At 43.1% G+C, this 20,659-nt stretch overlaps 20 non-coding genes across 20 annotated transcripts; all 20 read left to right on the top strand.

The window, feature by feature from the left end:
* The first annotated feature begins 756 nt into the window (after nt 1–756).
* Nucleotides 757–829, top strand: TRNAF-GAA (transfer RNA phenylalanine (anticodon GAA)). The gene has a single exon. It is a non-coding gene; the product is annotated as a tRNA-Phe (tRNA).
* An 891-nt stretch (nt 830–1,720) lies between these two features.
* On the top strand, nt 1,721–1,793 carry TRNAF-GAA (transfer RNA phenylalanine (anticodon GAA)). The gene has a single exon. It is a non-coding gene; the product is annotated as a tRNA-Phe (tRNA).
* Nucleotides 1,794–2,043: 250 nt separating this feature from the next.
* On the top strand, nt 2,044–2,116 carry TRNAF-AAA (transfer RNA phenylalanine (anticodon AAA)). Its single transcript has one exon. It is a non-coding gene; the product is annotated as a tRNA-Phe (tRNA).
* Nucleotides 2,117–9,870: 7,754 nt separating this feature from the next.
* TRNAF-GAA (transfer RNA phenylalanine (anticodon GAA)) lies at nt 9,871–9,943 on the top strand. Its single transcript has one exon. It is a non-coding gene; the product is annotated as a tRNA-Phe (tRNA).
* A 250-nt stretch (nt 9,944–10,193) lies between these two features.
* TRNAF-GAA (transfer RNA phenylalanine (anticodon GAA)) lies at nt 10,194–10,266 on the top strand. Its single transcript has one exon. It is a non-coding gene; the product is annotated as a tRNA-Phe (tRNA).
* Nucleotides 10,267–10,839: 573 nt separating this feature from the next.
* Nucleotides 10,840–10,912, top strand: TRNAF-AAA (transfer RNA phenylalanine (anticodon AAA)). Its single transcript has one exon. It is a non-coding gene; the product is annotated as a tRNA-Phe (tRNA).
* A 2,184-nt stretch (nt 10,913–13,096) lies between these two features.
* Nucleotides 13,097–13,169, top strand: TRNAF-GAA (transfer RNA phenylalanine (anticodon GAA)). The gene has a single exon. It is a non-coding gene; the product is annotated as a tRNA-Phe (tRNA).
* A 250-nt stretch (nt 13,170–13,419) lies between these two features.
* On the top strand, nt 13,420–13,492 carry TRNAF-GAA (transfer RNA phenylalanine (anticodon GAA)). Its single transcript has one exon. It is a non-coding gene; the product is annotated as a tRNA-Phe (tRNA).
* A 571-nt stretch (nt 13,493–14,063) lies between these two features.
* On the top strand, nt 14,064–14,136 carry TRNAF-GAA (transfer RNA phenylalanine (anticodon GAA)). Its single transcript has one exon. It is a non-coding gene; the product is annotated as a tRNA-Phe (tRNA).
* Nucleotides 14,137–14,386: 250 nt separating this feature from the next.
* TRNAF-GAA (transfer RNA phenylalanine (anticodon GAA)) lies at nt 14,387–14,459 on the top strand. Its single transcript has one exon. It is a non-coding gene; the product is annotated as a tRNA-Phe (tRNA).
* Nucleotides 14,460–15,031: 572 nt separating this feature from the next.
* On the top strand, nt 15,032–15,104 carry TRNAF-GAA (transfer RNA phenylalanine (anticodon GAA)). The gene has a single exon. It is a non-coding gene; the product is annotated as a tRNA-Phe (tRNA).
* A 573-nt stretch (nt 15,105–15,677) lies between these two features.
* TRNAF-GAA (transfer RNA phenylalanine (anticodon GAA)) lies at nt 15,678–15,750 on the top strand. The gene has a single exon. It is a non-coding gene; the product is annotated as a tRNA-Phe (tRNA).
* Nucleotides 15,751–16,000: 250 nt separating this feature from the next.
* On the top strand, nt 16,001–16,073 carry TRNAF-AAA (transfer RNA phenylalanine (anticodon AAA)). Its single transcript has one exon. It is a non-coding gene; the product is annotated as a tRNA-Phe (tRNA).
* Nucleotides 16,074–17,613: 1,540 nt separating this feature from the next.
* TRNAF-GAA (transfer RNA phenylalanine (anticodon GAA)) lies at nt 17,614–17,686 on the top strand. Its single transcript has one exon. It is a non-coding gene; the product is annotated as a tRNA-Phe (tRNA).
* A 250-nt stretch (nt 17,687–17,936) lies between these two features.
* Nucleotides 17,937–18,009, top strand: TRNAF-GAA (transfer RNA phenylalanine (anticodon GAA)). The gene has a single exon. It is a non-coding gene; the product is annotated as a tRNA-Phe (tRNA).
* Nucleotides 18,010–18,258: 249 nt separating this feature from the next.
* Nucleotides 18,259–18,331, top strand: TRNAF-GAA (transfer RNA phenylalanine (anticodon GAA)). Its single transcript has one exon. It is a non-coding gene; the product is annotated as a tRNA-Phe (tRNA).
* A 572-nt stretch (nt 18,332–18,903) lies between these two features.
* TRNAF-GAA (transfer RNA phenylalanine (anticodon GAA)) lies at nt 18,904–18,976 on the top strand. Its single transcript has one exon. It is a non-coding gene; the product is annotated as a tRNA-Phe (tRNA).
* Nucleotides 18,977–19,547: 571 nt separating this feature from the next.
* On the top strand, nt 19,548–19,620 carry TRNAF-GAA (transfer RNA phenylalanine (anticodon GAA)). Its single transcript has one exon. It is a non-coding gene; the product is annotated as a tRNA-Phe (tRNA).
* Nucleotides 19,621–19,870: 250 nt separating this feature from the next.
* Nucleotides 19,871–19,943, top strand: TRNAF-GAA (transfer RNA phenylalanine (anticodon GAA)). The gene has a single exon. It is a non-coding gene; the product is annotated as a tRNA-Phe (tRNA).
* A 572-nt stretch (nt 19,944–20,515) lies between these two features.
* Nucleotides 20,516–20,588, top strand: TRNAF-GAA (transfer RNA phenylalanine (anticodon GAA)). The gene has a single exon. It is a non-coding gene; the product is annotated as a tRNA-Phe (tRNA).
* Nucleotides 20,589–20,659: the final 71 nt, after the last annotated feature.

Raw genomic sequence — 20,659 nt, 5'->3', positions numbered from 1 at the left:
TGCGAAAGAACCGGAACAGCGTGAAAGACATGTAATAATGAGCAACAGCTTTATAAAGCGGTTTTACCGAAGCGCAAGAACTGTTAGATCCCGCTGTCACTCTTCTCGTGTCTGCTGAAATAGCTCAATTGGGAGAGTGTTAAACTGAACATCTAAAGGTCTTTGGCACGATCCCGGGTTTCGGCGTTCAAAGCACTTCTTTGTTAAATCTGTCGGTACACAAGTTTTTTGAAATAGTTCTAACGAGTGAAACGGTTACGCAGGTAAACACACATGCTTGATAAAGAAATGCTGATTCAGATTGCATCACGGCAGTAGGCGTTGCAAAAGAACCGGAACAGCATGAAAGACATGTAGTAATGTGCAAAAGCTCTAATAAAGCGGTTTTACCGAAGCGCAAGAACTGTTAGATCCCGCTGTCTCTCTTCTCCCGTCTGCTGAAATAGCTCAGTTGGGAGAGCGTTAAACTGAACATATAAAGGTCCTTATATCGATCCGGGTTTCGGCGTTCAAAGCACGATTTGTTAAATCTGCCGGTATACAAGTATTTTGCAATAATTCTAACGAGTGAAAAGGTTACGCAGGGGAACACACATGCTTGATAAAAAATGCTGATTCAGATTGCATGGCGGCAGTAGGCGTTGCAAAAGAACCAGAACAGCGTGAAATACACGTAATAATGTGCAACAGCTCTAATAAAGCGGTTTTACCGAAACGCAAGAACTGTTAAATCCCGCTGTCACTTTTCTCCCGTCTGCCGAAATAGCTCAGTTGGGAGAGCGTTTAACTGAACATCTGAAGGACCTTGGCTCGATCCCGGGTTTCGGCGTCCAAAGCAATTTTGTGTTAAATCTGTCGGTATACAAGTATTTTGCAATAATTCTAACGAGTGAAACGGTTACGCAGGTGAAAACACATGCTTGATGAAGAAATGCTTATTCAGATTGCATCGCGGCAGTGGGCGTTGCAAAAGAACCGGAACAGCGTTAAAGACATTTAATAGGGTGCAACAGCTCTAATAAAGCAGTCTTGCCAAAACGCAAGAACTGTTAAATTCCGCTGTCACTCTTCTCCGTCTGCCGAAATAGCTCAGTTGGGAGAGCGTTAAACTGAACATCTAAAGGTCCTTGGCTGGATCCCGGGTTTCGCGTTCAAAGCACGATTTGTTAAATCCGTCGTTATACAAGTATTTTGCAATAATTCTAACGAGTGAAACGGTTACGCAGGTTAACACACCTGCTTGATAAAGAAATGCCGATTAAGATTGCATCTCGGAAGTAGGCGTTGCAAAAGAACCGGAACAGCATGAAAGACATGTAGTAATGTGCAAAAGCTCTAATAAAGCGGTTTTACCAAAGCGCAAGAACTGTTAGATCCCGCTGTCTCTCTTCTCCCGTCTGCTGAAATAGCTCAGTTGGGAGAGCGTTAAACTGAACATATAAAGGTCCTTATATCGATCCCGGGTTTCGGCGTTCAAAGCACGATTTGTTAAATCTGCCGGTATACAAGTATTTTGCAATAATTCTAACGAGTGAAACGGTTACGCAGGGGAAACACACATGGTTGATAAAGAAATGCTGATTCAGATTGCATGGCGGCAGTAGGCGTTGCAAAAAAACCGACTGCGTGAAAGACATGTAGTAAAGTGCAACAGCCCTAATAAAGCAGTTTTACCGAAACGCAAGAACTGTTAAATGCCGCTTTCACTCTTCTCCCGTATGCCGTAATAGCTCAGTTCGGAGAGCGTTAGACTGAAAATCTAAAGGTCCTTGGCTCGATCCCGGGTTTCGGCGTCCAGAGCACTTTTTTGTTAAATCTCTCGGTATACAAGTATTTTGCAATACTTCTAACGAGTGAAACGGTTACGCAGGAGAACACACATGCTTGATCAAGAAATGCTGATTCAGATTGCATCGCAGAAGTAGGCTTTGCAAAAGAACCGGAACAGCGTGAAAGACATGTAATATTGTGCAACAGCTCTAATAAAGCGATTTTACCCAAACGCAATAACTGTTAAATCTTGCTTTCACTCTTCTCCCGTAGGCCGAAATAGCTCAGTTCGGAGAGCGTTAGACTAAAAATCTAAAGGTCCTTGGCTCGATCCCGGGTTTCGGCGTCCAAAGCAATTTTGTGTTAAATCTGTCCGTATACAAGTATTTTGCAATATTTCTAACGAGTGAAACGGTTACGCAGGTGAACACACATGCTTGATAAAGAAATGCTGATTCAGATTGCATCGCGGTAGTAGGCGTTGCAAATGAACTGAAACAGCATAAAAGACATGTAGTAATGTGCAAAAGCTCTAATAAAGCGGTTTTACCGAAGCGCAAGAACTGTTAGATCCCGCTGTCTCTCTTCTCCCGTCTGCTGAAATAGCTGAGTTGGGAGAGCGTTAAACTGAACATATAAATGTCCTTATATCGATCCCGGGTTTCGGCGTTCAAAGCACGATTTGTTAAGTCTGCCGGTATACAAGTATTTTGCAATAATTTTAACGAGTGAAAAGGTTACGCAGGGGAACACACATGCTTGATAAAGAAATGCTGATTCAGATTGCATGGCGGCAGTAGGCGTTGCAAAAGAACCGGAACCGCGTGAAAGACATGTAGTAATGTCCAACAGCTCTAATAAAGCGATTTTACCCAAACCCAAGAACTGCTAAATCCCGCTGTCACTCTTCTCTCGTCTGCTGAAATAGCTCAGTTGGGAGAGCGTTATTCTGAACACATAAAGGTCCTTGGCTCGATCCCGGGTTTCGTCGTCCAAAGCATGATTTGTTAAATCTGTCGGTATAGATGTATTTTGCAATAATTCTAACGAGTGAAACGGTTACGCAGGTGAACACACCTGCTTGATAAAGAAATGCTGATTCAGATTGCATCGCGGAAGTAGGCATTGCAAAGAACCAGAACAGCGTGAAATACACGTAATAATGTGCAACAGCTCTAATAAAGCGGTTTTACCAGAACGCAAGAACTCTTCAATCCTGCTGTCACTCTTCTCCCGTCTGCCGAAATAGCGCAGTTGGGAGAGCGTTAAACTGAACATCTAAACGTCCTTTGCTCGATCCCGGGTTTCTGGGTCCAAAGCACTTTTTTCTTAAATCTGTCGGTATACAAGTATTTTGCATCAATTCTGAGGAGTGAAACGGTTACGCAGGTGAACACACATGCTTGATAAAGAAATGCTGATTCAGATTGCATCGCGGCAGTAGGCGTTTCAAAAGAACCGGAACAGCGTGAAAGACATGAGTAATCTTCAACAGCTCTAATAAAGCAGTTTTACCGAAGCGCAAGAACTGGTAGATCCCGCTGTCACTCTTCTCGTGTCTGCTGAAATAGCTCAATTGGGAGAGCGTTAAACTGAACATCTAAAAGTCCTTGGCTCGATCCCGGGTTTCGGCGTCCAAAGCACTTTTTTGTTAAATCTGTCGGCATACAAGTATTTCGCAATAATTCTAACGAGTGAAACGGTTACGGAGGTGAACACACCTGCTTGATAAAAAAATGCTGATTCAGATTGCATCGCGGGAGTGGGCATTGCAAAAGAACCAGAACAGCGTGAAATACACGTAATATAGTGCAACATCTCTAATAAAGCGGTTTTACCGAAACGCAAGAACTCTTAAATCCCGCTGTCACTCTTCTCCCGTCTGCCGAAATAGCTCAGTTGGGAGAGCGTTAATCTGAACATATAAAGGTCCTTGGCTCGATCCCGGGTTTCGTCATCCAAAGCACGATTTATTAAATCGGTCGGTATACATGTATTTTGCAATACTTCTAACGAGTGAAACGGTTACGCAGGTGAACACACATGCTTGATAAAGAAATGCTAATTCAGATTGCATCGCGGCATTTGGCGTTGGAAAAGAACCGGAACAGCATGAAAGACATGTAGTAATGTGCAGAAGCTCTAATAAAGCGGTTTTACCGAAGCGCAAGATCTGTTAGATCCCGCTGTCTCTCTTCTCCCGTCTTCTGAAATAGCTCAGTTGGCAGAGCGTTAAACTGAACATATAAAGGTCCTTGGCTCGATCCCGGATTTCGTCGTCCAAAGCACGATTTGGTAAATCTGTCGGTATACAAGTATTTTGCAAGAATTCTAACGAGTGAAACGGTTACGCAGGTGAAAACACATGCTTGATGAAGAAATGCTTATTCAGATTGCATCGCGGCAGTGGGCGTTGCAAAAGAACCGGAACCGCGTTAAAGACATTTAATATAGTGCAACAGCTCTAATAAAGCAGTCTTGCTGAAACGCAAGAACTGCTAAATTCCGCTGTCACTCTTCTCCCGTCTGCCGAAATAGCGCAGTTGGGAGAGCGTTAAACTGAACATCTAAACGTCCTTTGCTCGATCCCGGGTTTCTGCGTCCAAAGCACTTTTTTGTTAAATCTTTCGATATACAAGTATTTTGCATCAATTCTGAGGAGTGAAACGGTTACGCAGGTGAACACACATGCTTGATAAAAAATGCTGATTCAGACTGCATCGCGGCAGTAGGCGTTGCAAAAGAACAGGAACAGCGTGAAAGACATGAGTAATGTGGAACAGCTCTAATAAAGCAGTTTCACCGAAGCTCAAGAACTGCTAAATCCCGCTGTCACTCTTCTCCCGTCTGCTGAAATAGCTCAGTTGGGAGAGCGTTATTCTGAACATATAAAGGTCCTTGGCTCGATCCCGGGTTTCGTCGTCCAAAGCATGATTTGTTAATGCTTGGCAGTTTGGCAGCAGTGCTCGCAAGCTTCACGTCGCTAACAGGTTTTCTCTGTACGCAGCTGATCACATTCCTGGGATCGTTATCGCCGCACACTGCAAGCAGTACCACTGACGAGAGCACTATTTCGGACAGCCAAATCGGCGCACATTGTGACGACATACAGTGCAGTTCTACGCCATCTACAAGAAGTGGCTGCGGAACGAATTGCGCCTGCGCGGATGACGTGTCCCCAGAACACGAGCACTTCATAAGTCAGGAAACTTCCGCTCTGACGGCAGTTTGGCAGCAGTGCTCGCAAGCTTCACGTCGCTAACAGGTTTTCTCTGTACGCAGCTGATCACATTCCTGGGATCGTTATCGCCGCACACTGCAAGCAGTACCACTGACGAGAGCACTATTTCGGACAGCCAAATCGGCGCACATTGTGACGACATACAGTGCAGTTCTACGCCATCTACAAGAAGTGGCTGCGGAACGAATTGCGCCTGCGCGGATGACGTGTCCCCAGAACACGAGCACTTCATAAGTCAGGAAACTTCCGCTCTGACGGCAGTTTGGCAGCAGTGCTCGCAAGCTTCACGTCGCTAACAGGTTTTCTCTGTACGCAGGTGAGAATTTCACTACTGCACCTAAACTCTGTTATTGCTAGCACTGCTGCCAAGCACCATTGTATACGTTGTGTCAACTGCTGTTGTCTTGTTGAAGGATGAATAAGGAACTAGACGTATTTCAGCGAGAGATACGGAAGGAACTCCGCGATTTTAAAAAAAGTGTGGACTATAGTAGTGCAGTGTGTGATGACATAAAGCCGCTCTCCGAAGAGATAAGATCGTTACGAAAAGAACTCGCAGATGCGCGAAAGGCAAACGATATTCTCATGATGGAGACGAAGAAATTACGCATGAAAGTCGAGGACCTGGAGGCGTATACCAGAGCAAACAACCTTGAAATCAAGGGCGTGCCCAATGAAGGTGACCCTTCCGAAGTAGTCCAGAATATTTGCTCAGCAGTCGGGGAACCCATCACTTCCACAGATATTGATGTTTGTCACAGAATGGGAACAAAAAATCCCGATGTAAAGAATATCATTGTACGATTTGTTCGCCGGGAGAAACGAGATGCCGTCCTGGCTAAGGCCAAGAGGGCACGTCTTTCTGCTAACAAAATTGGTTTCCAGTCAACCGATCCTATATTTGTCAATGAAAACCTAACCCAGCTTGGGAAACAACTCCTAGGCGCAACCATAGCTAAGAAGCGTGGCGTTGGATGGAAATACGTGTGGACGCGCAATGGAAAAATTTTTGCCAGGAAAACGGAATCATCAGAGGTGCTCAGAATTGCTGAACGCGACGATTTAGAAAAGATGTGCCGCTAGGTATCGAACAGGCACTCTGAATTGATACAGTCTGCTGCGAAATGGCGTTATTTGACAGTTGTCAATACCATGATGCAGACAGTTTTAACAAAGCGGTCACGCATATTGGAAGGCACTTCAGTGCTTTACATTTGAACGTGCGCAGTATTAAAAATAAGGTTTCTGATCTCAGCATGTTCCTCGATTCCTTAGCTATAAAATTCGATGTAATTTCGCTTTCCGAGACATGGCTCGCTCCTAATGACTGTCCTTCACAACTACAGTCTTACAAATACAATGGTGTTACCAGGACTAATAGTCGTGGCGGAGGCGTTGCTTTGTACGTGAAGGACTGTATTCCTCATGATATTATTGATGAGCTAACCTTTTTGACGACTACCGTTGAATGTATTACAATCCGATTACCAAATGTTCTAGTTACTGCAGTGTATCGGCCACCCGCAAGCAGCAAATCTGATTTTCTTGTTATTTTTGAAACCATTATATCTAAGCTTCACTCGTTCCGCGTGCCATTTTTTCTGATGGGTGACGTAAATATGAACATGCTAAGCGATGACGTTGCCACTATACAGTTTGAAACTATTCTGTCCACCTATTGTAGTGAAAACACTATCGGTCTGCCTAGCCGAATCACGGACCATAGCGCCACTCTTCTGGACGTCTGTATCACAAACGTGCCGACGAATAAGACTTTTACAGGCTTATTTTCACTCGACCTTAGTGACCACTTACCCATTTTTGCTCTTTTTTCCACTGCAACGAATAAGCCTAGGTACAATGAAAAAACAACGTACCGCGTCATAAACCAGCTCACCCTAGAAAAATTTCGTTCTGAAATAACCCATACGGACTGGTCTTTTGTGTACGCTGAGCGAAATTCAGATCACGCATATAGCGCTTTCTCGCGCTATCTGAAAGCATGTTATGACAACAGTTTTCCTATGGTGACATACACAATAAAGAAAACGAAAATTCGTAAACCATGGATCAACAAGAATCTTCACAAAAGAATCAAAACGAAAAACAAAATGTATCATAAGTTTGTCCAAACACGCGACCTAGAGGTGCTGAAAAAATTCAAAACGTATCGCAATAAGCTAAACGCCGACATACGCAAGGCTAAGAAGATTTATTATGAATGCCTATTCGCCAAGATTTATAATGATCCTCGTAAACTGTGGAATGAAGTGAATAACCTGGGACAATTTACCGAAAGTAAAATGCGTATTAATGTCAAAGCCTTCTCCCAAGATATGAGCGACGAAGCAGCTATCACGGCTATGAACGAATATTTTGCCCATTCTGGTGATTATGTGCCTCTTTCAGGACATTGTACGCAAGAAAGGATTACCCGTAGAACGAGAGAGCCTAACACAATCAGTCTAAGTCCAGTGACACCTTCAGAGGTACACAGCTCGATAATTAGACTACGTAACAATGTCGCAAGAGGCGCTGATGACTTAAGTGCAGCGCCCTTGAAGCACGTTGCGGACCTTATATCGGAGCCCTTGGCTCATATTATTAATTGCATGTTAGTTTCTGGTATTTTCCCCTCAGAACTCAAGGTTGCGCGTGTATGTCCTGTGCACAAAGGCGGTGCTTTGAATGACATTTCTAATTATAGGCCTATCTCTGTTTTACCAGTGCTATCGAAGGTATTTGAGAGTGCCATAAATTGTAGACTAAGGAACTTTCTTTCAAAGTATCAAATAATAAACCCTGCTCAGTATGGTTTCCAGAAAGGAAAGTCCACTGAATTAGCCCTATTAAACGTAAAAGAGGTCATACTGAACAATTTTGAAAAAAGACTATATACAGTAGGACTGTTCCTTGACCTGAGGAAGGCTTTCGATAGCATAAAACATGACATTCTAGAAGAAAAATTATTTGACTATGGATTGCGTGGCGCTGCTCTTAAACTTATTACGAATTACTTATCTGATAGAAAACAATATGTTACACTCGGAAGCTTAGCGTCAGAAGCAACTGAACTTAAGCAAGGCGTTCCACAAGGTTCTATCTTAGGACCCTTGTTATTTATACTTTATATAGATGATATATGTAATATCCCATACACAGAAAAACTAGTCATGTACGCAGATGACACGAATGCCTTTTTCAGTGCTGATACAGTGGCCGATCTTCAAGTTACTGTAACTAATTATTTAAGACACCTGGAACTGTGGCTCCATGAAAACAAGCTTGACTTAAACGCAAGTAAAACAAAATATGTTATATTTAGGCCTCCTAATAAGCCATGCATTACACTGAATTTCTCCTTTCAAGGCACCACGCTGGAATGTGTTAAAACGCAAAAATTTCTAGGAGTATGGTTTGAGGAAAACATGTCATGGAACATACATATATCAAAACTTGTCTCTGAATTAGGTAAAACTGTTGGCTGCATGTATAAGTTATCAGACCTTGTACCATTATGGCTTAAAAAGGCTATATACTACGCCCATTTCTATTCTCGGTTATCTTACTGCGCACTAGTATGGGCAAAAACGTCTGCTCAGAACCTCAACAAACTAGAGACGTTACAGAAAAAGGTTCTTAGAATATTTGAAAAATTTTATGGGCTTCCTAGCGAACTACGTACTCATCAGCTCTTTATAAATCATGATCTTATTAGAGCAAGTGACCTTTACACATATAAACTAATACTTTATATTCAGAAAAACAAACTTCATCAGCATTCAATTGACAGCTCCTGTCGATACGCTCTCCGAAATCAACTAAGACCAGTTCCCTTTTCTCGCACACGTTACGGAGAATGCCTTCTACACCACCAGATACCAACAATATTGAACAAATTCTTAACCAGTATCGACTTCGAACTGCCTGAACGTATATTCAAGAAACATGTACGAAGTATGTTGTTACACGCATAGGAATTGCTCAAACAGCACTAGCTATCTTTCGTTATCATGTTTTTTACATGTTTTCTTTCCTTTTTGTATAAGAATTGTTGTTTTGCGCATATGCCTACAAGATTTATGCGACCTACGTGAAATTATGTATGTATTTTGTTCACTAAAAGGAAAAAGTACTAAGCTCTCATTTTGGCTTATGCATGTACAGTGAATTACGCGATATTTTTGTAAAATGCCTGCTGCTCTGGAACGGGTTCTTGGGCTCTCTCAAGATGTCTCCGACATCTTTTCGCCTAAGGACCTCCGACTTGATGTTGTTGGAAATAAACTTGACTTGACTTGACTTGAAATCTGTCGGTATAGATGTATTTTGCAATAATTCTAACGAGTGAAACGGTTACGCAGGTGAACACACATGCTTGATAAAGAAAGGTTGATTAAGATTGTATCGCGACAGTAGGTGTTGCGAAAGAACCGGAACAGTGTGAAAGACATGTAATAATGAGCAACAGCTTTAATAAAGCGCTTTTACCGAAGCGCAAGAACTGTTAGATCCCGCTGTCTCTCTTCTCCCGTCAGCTGAAATGGCTCAGTTGGGAGAGCGTTAAACTGAACATATAAAGGTCCTGATATCGATCCCGGGTTTCGGCGTTCAAAGCACGATTTGTTAAATTTGCCGGTATACAAGTATTTTGCAATAATTCTAACGAGTGAAACGTTTACGCAGAGGAACACACATGCTTGATAAAGAAATGCTGATTCAGATTGCATGGCGGCAGTAGGCGTTGCAAAAGAACCGGAACCGCGTGAAAGACATGTAGTAATGTGCAACAGCCCTAATAAAGCAGTTTTACCGAAACGCAAAAACTGTTAAATGCCGCTTTCACTCTTCACCCATATGCCGAAATAGCTCAGTTCAGAGAGCGTTAGACTGAAAATCTAAAGGTCCTTGGCTCGATCCCGGGTTTCGGCGTCCAGTGCACTTTTTTGTTAAATCTCTCGGTATACAAGTATTTTGCAATACTTCTAACGAGTGAAACGGTTACGCAGATGAACACACATGCTTGATAAAGAAATGCTGATTCAGATTGCATCGCGGCAGTAGGCGTTGCAAAAGAACAGGAACAGCATGAAAGACATGTAGTAATGTGCAACAGCTCTAATAAAGCGATTTTACCCAAACGCAAGAACTGTTAAATCCCGCTGTCACTCTTCTCCTGTCTGCCGAAATAGCTCAGTTGGGAGAGCGTTAAACTGAACATCTAAAGGTCCTTGGCTCGATCCCAGGTTTCAGCGTCCAAAGCACTTTTTTGTTAAATCTCTCGGTTCATAAGTACTTCGCAATACTTCTAACAAGTTAAACAGTTATGCAGGTGAACACACATGCTTGATAAAGAAATGCTGAATCAGATTGAATCGCGGCAGTAGGCGTTGCAAAAAAACCGGAACAGCGTGAAAGACATGTGTTAATATGCAACAGCTCTTATAAAGCGGTTTTACCGAAACGCAAGAACTGTTAAATCCCGCTGTAACTTTTCTCCCGTCTGCCGAAATTGCTCAGTTGGGAGAGCGTTAAACTGAACATCTGAAGGTCCTTGGCTCAATCCCGGGTTTTGGCGTCCAAAGGAATTTTGTGTTAAATCTGTTGGTATACAAGTATTTTGCAATAATTCTAATGAGTGAAACGGTTACGCAGGTGAAAACACATGCTTGATGAAGAAATGCTTATTCAGATTGCATCGCGGCCGTGGGCGTTGCAAAAGAACCGGAACAGCGTGAAAGACATGTATTAATGTGCAACAGCTCTAATAAAGCGATTTTACCCAAACGCAAGGACTGTTAAATCCCGCTGTCACTCTTCTCCCGTCTGCCGAAATAGCTCAGTTCGGAGAGCGTTAGACTAAAAATCTAAAGGTCCTTGGCTCGATCCCGGGTTTCGGCGTCCAAAGCAATTTTGTGTTAAATCTGTCGGTATACAAGTATTTTGCAATATTTCTAACGAGTGAAACGGTTACGCAGGTGAACACACATGCTTGATAAAGAAATGCTGATTCAGATTGCATCGCAGCAGTAGGCGTTGCAAAAGAACTGGAACAGCATAAAAGACATGTAGTAATGTGCAAAAGCTCTAATAAAGCGGTTTTACCGAAGCGCAAGAACTGTTAGATCCCGCTGTCTCTCTTCTCCCGTCTGCTGAAATAGCTCAGTTGGGAGAGCGTTAAACTGAACATATAAATGTCCTTATATCGATCCCGGGTTTCGGCGTTCAAAGCACGATTTGTTAAATCTGCCGGTATACAAGTATTTCGCAATAATTCTAACGAGTGAAAAGGTTACGCAGGGCAACACACATGCTTGATAAAGAAATGCTGATTCAGATTGCATGGCGGCAGTAGGCGTTGCAAAAGAACCAGAACCGCGTGAAAGACATGTAGTAATGTCCAACAGCTCTAATAAAGCGATTTTACCCAAACGCAAGAACTGTTAAATTCCGCTGTCACTCTTCTCCCGTCTGCCGAAATAGCTCAGTTGGGAGAGCGTTAAACTGAACATCTAAATGTCCTTGGCTCGATCCCGTGTTTCAGCGTCCAAAGCACTTTTTTGTTAAATCTGTCGGTATACAAGTATTTCGCAATAATTCTAACGAGTGAAACGGTTACGCAGGTGAACACACCTGCTTGATAAAGAAATGCTGATTCAGATTGCATCGCGGAAGTAGGCATTGCAAAAGAACCAGAACAGCGTGAAATACACGTAATAATGTGCAACAGCTCTAATAAAGCGGTTTTACCAAAACGCAAGAACTCTTAAATCCTGCTGTCACTCTTCTCCCGTCTGCCGAAATAGCGCAGTTGGGAGAGCGTTAAACTGAACATCTAAAGGTCCTTGGCTCGATCCCAGGTTTCAGCGTCCAAAGCACTTTTTTGTTAAATCTCTCGGTTCATAAGTACTTCGCAATACTTCTAACAAGTTAAACGGTTACGCAGGTGAACACACATGCTTGATAAAGAAATGCTGATTCAGATTGCATCGCGGCAATAGGCGTTTCAAAAGAACCGGAAAAGCGTGAAAGACATGAGTAATCTGCAACAGCTCTAATAAAGCAGTTTTACTGAAGCGCAAGAACTGGTAGATCCCGCTGTCACTCTTCTCCCGTCTGCTGAAAAAGCTCAGTTGGGAGAGCGTTAATAGGAACATATAAAGGTCCTCGGCTCGATCCCGGGTTTCGTCGTCCAAAGCACGATTTGTTAAATCGGTCGGTATACATGTGTTTTGCAATAATTCTAACGAGTGAAACGGTTACGCAGGTGAACACACATGCTTGATAAAGAAAGGCTGATTCAGATTGCATCGCAACAGTAGGTGTTGCGAAAGAACCGGAACAGCGTGAAAGACATGTAATAATGAGCAACAGCTTTAATAAAGCGGTTTTACCGAAGCGCAAGAACTGTTAGATCCCGCTGTCACTCTTCTCGTGTCTGCTGAAATAGCTCAATTGGGAGAGTGTTAAACTGAACATCTAAAGGTCTTTGGCACGATCCCGGGTTTCGGCGTTCAAAGCACTTCTTTGTTAAATCTGTCGGTACACAAGTTTTTTGAAATAGTTCTAACGAGTGAAACGGTTACGCAGGTAAACACACATGCTTGATAAAGAAATGCTGATTCAGATTGCATCACGGCAGTAGGCGTTGCAAAAGAACCGGAACAGCATGAAAGACATGTAGTAATGTGCAAAAGCTCTAATAAAGCGGTTTTACCGAAGCGCAAGAACTGTTAGATCCCGCTGTCTCTCTTCTCCCGTCTGCTGAAATAGCTCAGTTGGGAGAGCGTTAAACTGAACATATAAAGGTCCTTATATCGATCCCGGGTTTCGGCGTTCAAAGCACGATTTGTTAAATCTGCCGGTATACAAGTATTTTGCAATAATTCTAACGAGTGAAAAGGTTACGCAGGGGAACACACATGCTTGATAAAAAAATGCTGATTCAGATTGCATGGCGGCAGTAGGCGTTGCAAAAGAACCAGAACAGCGTGAAATACACGTAATAATGTGCAACAGCTCTAATAAAGCGGTTTTACCGAAACGCAAGAACTGTTAAATCCCGCTGTCACTTTTCTCCCGTCTGCCGAAATAGCTCAGTTGGGAGAGCGTTTAACTGAACATCTGAAGGACCTTGGCTCGATCCCGGGTTTCGGCGTCCAAAGCAATTTTGTGTTAAATCTGTCGGTATACAAGTATTTTGCAATAATTCTAACGAGTGAAACGGTTACGCAGGTGAAAACACATGCTTGATGAAGAAATGCTTATTCAGATTGCATCGCGGCAGTGGGCGTTGCAAAAGAACCGGAACAGCGTTAAAGACATTTAATAGGGTGCAACAGCTCTAATAAAGCAGTCTTGCCAAAACGCAAGAACTGTTAAATTCCGCTGTCACTCTTCTCCCGTCTGCCGAAATAGCTCAGTTGGGAGAGCGTTAAACTGAACATCTAAAGGTCCTTGGCTGGATCCCGGGTTTCGGCGTTCAAAGCACGATTTGTTAAATCCGTCGTTATACAAGTATTTTGCAATAATTCTAACGAGTGAAACGGTTACGCAGGTTAACACACCTGCTTGATAAAGAAATGCCGATTAAGATTGCATCTCGGAAGTAGGCGTTGCAAAAGAACCGGAACAGCATGAAAGACATGTAGTAATGTGCAAAAGCTCTAATAAAGCGGTTTTACCAAAGCGCAAGAACTGTTAGATCCCGCTGTCTCTCTTCTCCCGTCTGCTGAAATAGCTCAGTTGGGAGAGCGTTAAACTGAACATATAAAGGTCCTTATATCGATCCCGGGTTTCGGCGTTCAAAGCACGATTTGTTAAATCTGCCGGTATACAAGTATTTTGCAATAATTCTAACGAGTGAAACGGTTACGCAGGGGAACACACATGGTTGATAAAGAAATGCTGATTCAGATTGCATGGCGGCAGTAGGCGTTGCAAAAAAACCGGAACTGCGTGAAAGACATGTAGTAAAGTGCAACAGCCCTAATAAAGCAGTTTTACCGAAACGCAAGAACTGTTAAATGCCGCTTTCACTCTTCTCCCGTATGCCGTAATAGCTCAGTTCGGAGAGCGTTAGACTGAAAATCTAAAGGTCCTTGGCTCGATCCCGGGTTTCGGCGTCCAGAGCACTTTTTTGTTAAATCTCTCGGTATACAAGTATTTTGCAATACTTCTAACGAGTGAAACGGTTACGCAGGAGAACACACATGCTTGATCAAGAAATGCTGATTCAGATTGCATCGCAGAAGTAGGCTTTGCAAAAGAACCGGAACAGCGTGAAAGACATGTAATATTGTGCAACAGCTCTAATAAAGCGATTTTACCCAAACGCAATAACTGTTAAATCTTGCTTTCACTCTTCTCCCGTAGGCCGAAATAGCTCAGTTCGGAGAGCGTTAGACTGAAAATCTAAAGGTCCTTGGCTCGATCCCGGGTTTCGGCGTCCAGAACACTTTTTTGTTAAATCTCTCGGTATACAAGTATTTTGCAATACTTCTAACGAGTGAAACGGTTACGCAGGTGAACACACATGCTTGATAAAGAAATGCTGATTCAGATTGCATCGCGGAAGTAGGCGTTGCAAAAGAACCGGAACAGCATGAAAGACATGTAGTAATGTGCAAAAGCTCTAATAAAGCGGTTTTACCAAAGCGCAAGAACTGTTAGATCCCGCTGTCTCTCTTCTCCCGTCTGCTGAAATAGCTCAGTTGGGAGAGCGTTAAACTGAACATATAAAGGTCCTTATATCGATCCCGGGTTTCGGCGTTCAAAGCACAATTTGTTAAATCTGCCGATATACAAATATTTTGCAATAATTCTAACGAGTGAAACGGTTACGCAGGGGAACACACATGGTTGATAAAGAAATGCTGATTCAGATTGCATGGCGGCAGAAGGCGTTGCAAAAAAACCGGAACTGCGTGAAAGACATGTAGTAATGTGCAACAGCCCTAATAAAGCAGTTTTACCGAAACGCAAGAACTGTTAAATGCCGCTTTCACTCTTCTCCCGTATGCCGTAATAGCTCAGTTCGGAGAGCGTTAGACTGAAAATCTAAAGGTCCTTGGCTCGATCCCGGGTTTCGGCGTCCAGAGCACTTTTTTGTTAAATCTCTCGGTATACAAGTATTTTGCAATACTTCTAACGAGTGAAACGGTTACGCAGGAGAACACACATGCTTGATAAAGAAATGCTGATTCAGATTGCATCGCGGCAGTAGGCATTGCAAAAGAACCGGAACAGCGTGAAAGACATGTAATAATGTGCAAAAGCTCTAATAAAGCGATTTTACCCAAACGCAAGAACTGTTAAATCCCGCTGTCACTTTTCTCCTGTCTGCCGAAATAGCTGAGTTGGGAGAGCGTTAAACTGAACATCTAAAGGTCCTTTGCTCGATCCCGGGTTTCAGCATCCAAAACACTTTTTTGTTAAATCTGTCGGTACACAAGTACTTCGCAATAATTCTAACGAGTGAAACGTTTACGCAGGTGAACATACCTGCTTGGTAAAGAAATGCTAATTCAGAATGCTTCGCGACAGTAGGCGTTGCAAAAGAACCGGAACAGCGTGAAAGACATGTAATAATGTGCAACAGCTCTAATAAAGCGATTTTACCCAAACGCAAGGACTGTTAAATCCCGCTGTCACTCTTCTCCCGTCTGCCGAAATAGCTCAGTTGGGAGAGCGTTAAACTGAACATCTAAAGGTCCTTGGCTCGATCCCGGGTTTCGGCGTCCAGAGCACTTTTTTGTTAAATCTCTCGGTGTACAAGTATTTTGCAATACTTCTAACGAGTGAAACGGTTACGCAAGTGAACACATATGCTTGATAAAGAAATGCTGATTCAGATTGCATCGCAGCAGTAGGCGTTGCAAAAAAACCGGAACAGCGTGAAAGGCATGTAATAATGTGCAACAGCTCTAATAAAGCGATTTTACCCAAACGCAAGAACTGTTAAATCTTGCTTTCACTCTTCTCCCGTAGGCCGAAATAGCTCAGTTCGGAGAGCGTTAGACTAAAATTCTAAAGGTCCTTGGCTCGATCCCGGGTTTTGGCGTCCAGAACACTTTTTTGTTAAATCTCTCGGTATACAAGTATTTTGCAATACTTCTAACGAGCGAAACGGTTACGCAGGTGAACACACATGCTTGATAAAGAAATGCTGATTCAGATTGCATCGCGGGAGTGGGCATTGCAAAAGAACCAGAACAGCGCGAAATACACGTAATAATGTGCAACAGCTCTAATAAAGCGGTTTTACCGAAACGCAAGAACTCTTGAATCCTGCTGTCACTCTTCTCCCGTCTGCCGAAATAGCGCAGTTGGGAGAGCGCTGAACTGAACATCTAAAGGTCCTTGGCTCGATCCCGGGTTTCTGGGTCCAAAGCACTTTTTTTTTCAAATCTGTCGGTATACAAGTATTTTGCATCAATTCTGAGGAGTGAAACGGTTACGCAGGTGAACACACATGCTTGATAAAGAAATGCCGATTCAGATTGCATCGCGGCAATAGGCGTTTCAAAAGAACCGGAAAAGCGTGAAAGACATGAGTAATCTGCAACAGCTCTAATAAAGCAGTTTTACTGAAGCGCAAGAACTGGTAGATCCCGCTGTCACTCTTCTCCCGTCTGCTGAAAAAGCTCAGTTGGGAGAGCGTTAATAGGAACATATAAAGGTCCTCGGCTCGATCCCGGGTTTCGTCGTCCAAAGCACGATTTGTTAAATCTGTCGGTATACATGTGTTTTGCAATAATTCTAACGAGTGAAACGGTTACGCAGGTGAACACACATGCTTGATAAAGAAAGGCTGATTCAGATTGAGTCGCAACAGTAGGTGTTGCGAAAGAACCGGAACAGCGTGAAAGACATGTAATAATGAGCAACAGCTTTAATAAAGCGGTTTTACCGAAGCGCAAGAACTGTTAGATCCCGCTGTCACTCTTCTCGTGTCTGCTGAAATAGCTCAATTGGGAGAGTGTTAAACTGAACATCTAAAGGTCTTTGGCAAGATCCCGGGTTTCGGCGTTCAAAGCACTTCTTTGTTAAATCTGTCGGTACACAAGTTTTTTGAAATAGTTCTAACGAGTGAAACGGTTACGCAGGTAAACACACATGCTTGATAAAGAAATGCTGATTCAGATTGCATCACGGCAGTAGGCGTTGCAAAAGAACCGGAACAGCATGAAAGACATGTAGTAATGTGCAAAAGCTCTAATAAAGCGGTTTTACCGAAGCGCAAGAACTGTTAGATCCCGCTGTCTCTCTTCTCCCGTCTGCTGAAATAGCTCAGTTGGGAGAGCGTTAAACTGAACATATAAAGGTCCTTATATCGATCCCGGGTTTCGGCGTTCAAAGCACGATTTGTTAAATCTGCCGGTATACAAGTATGTTGCAATAATTCTAACGAGTGAAAAGGTTACGCAGGGGAACACACATGCTTGATAAAGAAATGCTGATTCAGATTGCATGGCGGCAGTAGGCGTTGCAAAAGAACCAGAACAGCGTGAAATACACGTAATAATGTGCAACAGCTCTAATAAAGCGGTTTTACCGAAACGCAAGAACTGTTAAATCCCGCTGTCACTTTTCTCCCGTCTGCCGAAATAGCTCAGTTGGGAGAGCGTTTAACTGAACATCTGAAGGACCTTGGCTCGATCCCGGGTTTCGGCGTCCAAAGCAATTTTGTGTTAAATCTGTCGGTATACAAGTATTTTGCAATAATTCTAACGAGTGAAACGGTTACGCAGGTGAAAACACATGCTTGATGAAGAAATGCTTATTCAGATTGCATCGCGGCAGTGGGCGTTGCAAAAGAACCGGAACAGCGTTAAAGACATTTAATAGGGTGCAACAGCTCTAAAAAAGCAGTCTTGCCAAAACGCAAGAACTGTTAAATTCCGCTGTCACTCTTCTCCCGTCTGCCGAAATAGCTCAGTTGGGAGAGCGTTAAACTGAACATCTAAAGGTCCTTGGCTGGATCCCGGGTTTCGGCGTTCAAAGCACGATTTGTTAAATCCGTCGTTATACAAGTATTTTGCAATAATTCTAACGAGTGAAACGGTTACGCAGGTTAACACACATGCTTAATAAAGAAAGGCTGATTCAGACTGCATCGCGACAGTAGGCGTTGCGAAAGAACCGGAACAGCGTGAAAGACATGTAATAATGAGCAACAGCTTTAATAAAGCGGTTTTACCGAAGCGCAAGAACTGTTAGATACCGCTGTCACTCTTCTCCTGTCTGCTGAAATAGCTCAGTTGGGAGAGCGTTAAACTGAACATCTAAAGGTCCTTGGCTCGATCCCGGGTTTCGGCGTCCAGTGCACTTTTTTGTTAAATCTCTTGGTATACAAGTATTTCGCAATACTTCTAACGAGTGAAACGGTTACGCAGGTGAACACACATGGTTGATAAAGAAATGCTGATACAGATTGCATCTCGGAAGTAGGCGTTGCAAAAGAACCGGAACAGCATGAAAGACATGTAGTAATGTGCAAAAGCTCTAATAAAGCGGTTTTACCAAAGCGCAAGAGCTGTTAGATCCCGCTGTCTCTCTTCTCCCGTCTGCTGAAATAGCTCAGTTGGGAGAGCGTTAAACTGAACATATAAAGGTCCTTATATCGATCCCGGGTTTCGGCGTTCAAAGCACGATTTGTTAAATCCGTCGTTATACAAGTATTTTGCAATAATTCTAACGAGTGAAACGGTTACGCAGGTTAACACACATGCTTAATAAAGAAAGGCTGATTCAGACTGCATCGCGGCAGTGGGCGTTGCAAAAGAACCGGAACAGCGTTGAAGACATTTAATAGGGTGCAACAGCTCTAATAAAGCAGTCTTGCCAAAACGCAAGAACTGTTAAATTCCGCTGTCACTCTTCTCCCGTCTGCCGAAATAGCTCAGTTGGGAGAGCGTTAAACTGAACATATAAAGGTCCTCGGCTCGATCCCGGGTTTCGGCGTTCAAAGCACGATTTGTTAAATCCGTCGTTATACAAGTATTTTGCAATAATTCTAACGAGTGAAACGGTTACGCAGGTTAACACACATGCTTAATAAAGAAATGCCGATTAAGATTGCATCTCGGAAGTAGGCGTTGCAAAAGAACCGGAACAGCATGAAAGACATGTAGTAATGTGCAAAAGCTCTAATAAAGCGGTTTTACCAAAGCGCAAGAGCTGTTAGATCCCGCTGTCTCTCTTCTCCCGTCTGCTGAAATAGCTCAGTTGGGAGAGCGTTAAACTGAACATATAAAGGTCCTTATATCGATCCCGGGTTTCGGCGTTCAAAGCACGATTTGTTAAATCTGCCGGTATACAAGTATTTTGCAATAATTCTAACGAGTGAAACGGTTACGCAGGGGAACACACATGGTTGATAAAGAAATGCTGATTCAGATTGCATGGCGGCAGTAGGCGTTGCAAAAAAACCGGAACTGCGTGAAAGACATGTAGTAAAGTGCAACAGCCCTAATAAAGCAGTTTTACCGAAACGCAAGAACTGTTAAATGCCGCTTTCACTCTTCTCCCGTATGCCGTAATAGCTCAGTTCGGAGAGCGTTAGACTGAAAATCTAAAGGTCCTTGGCTCGATCCCGGGTTTCGGCGTCCAGAGCACTTTTTTGTTAAATCTCTCGGTATACAAGTATTTTGCAATACTTCTAACGAGTGAAACGGTTACGCAGGAGAACACACATGCTTGATCAAGAAATGCTGATTCAGATTGCATCGCAGAAGTAGGCTTTGCAAAAGAACCGGAACAGCGTGAAAGACATGTAATATTGTGCAACAGCTCTAATAAAGCGATTTTACCCAAACGCAATAACTGTTAAATCTTGCTTTCACTCTTCTCCCGTAGGCCGAAATAGCTCAGTTCGGAGAGCGTTAGACTGAAAATCTAAAGGTCCTTGGCTCGATCCCGGGTTTCGGCGTCCAGAACACTTTTTTGTTAAATCTCTCGGTATACAAGTATTTTGCAATACTTCTAACGAGTGAAACGGTTACGCAGGTGAACACACATGCTTGATAAAGAAATGCTGATTCAGATTGCATCGCGGAAGTAGGCGTTGCAAAAGAACCGGAACAGCATGAAAGACATGTAGTAATGTGCAAAAGCTCTAATAAAGCGGTTTTACCAAAGCGCAAGAACTGTTAGATCCCGCTGTCTCTCTTCTCCCGTCTGCTGAAATAGCTCAGTTGGGAGAGCGTTAAACTGAACATATAAAGGTCCTTAAATCGATCCCGGGTTTCGGCGTTCAAAGCACGATTTGTTAAATCTGCCGATATACAAGTATTTTGCAATAATTCTAACGAGTGAAACGGTTACGCAGGGGAACACACATGGTTGATAAAGAAATGCTGATTCAGATTGCATGGCGGCAGAAGGCGTTGCAAAAAAACCGGAACTGCGTGAAAGACATGTAGTAATGTGCAACAGCCCTAATAAAGCAGTTTTACCGAAACGCAAGAACTGTTAAATGCCGCTTTCACTCTTCTCCCGTAGGCCGTAATAGCTCAGTTCGGAGAGCGTTAGACTGAAAATCTAAAGGTCCTTGGCTCGATCCCGGGTTTCGGCGTCCAGAGCACTTTTTTGTTAAATCTCTCGGTATACAAGTATTTTGCAATACTTCTAACGAGTGAAACGGTT

This window comes from Rhipicephalus microplus, chromosome X (assembly GCF_043290135.1).
Source record: "Rhipicephalus microplus isolate Deutch F79 chromosome X, USDA_Rmic, whole genome shotgun sequence".
NCBI classification, from domain to species: Eukaryota; Metazoa; Arthropoda; class Arachnida; order Ixodida; family Ixodidae; genus Rhipicephalus; species Rhipicephalus microplus.
The sequence above is the reverse complement of the archived record's forward strand: the minus strand, read 5'-3'. Positions and strand labels throughout refer to the sequence as shown.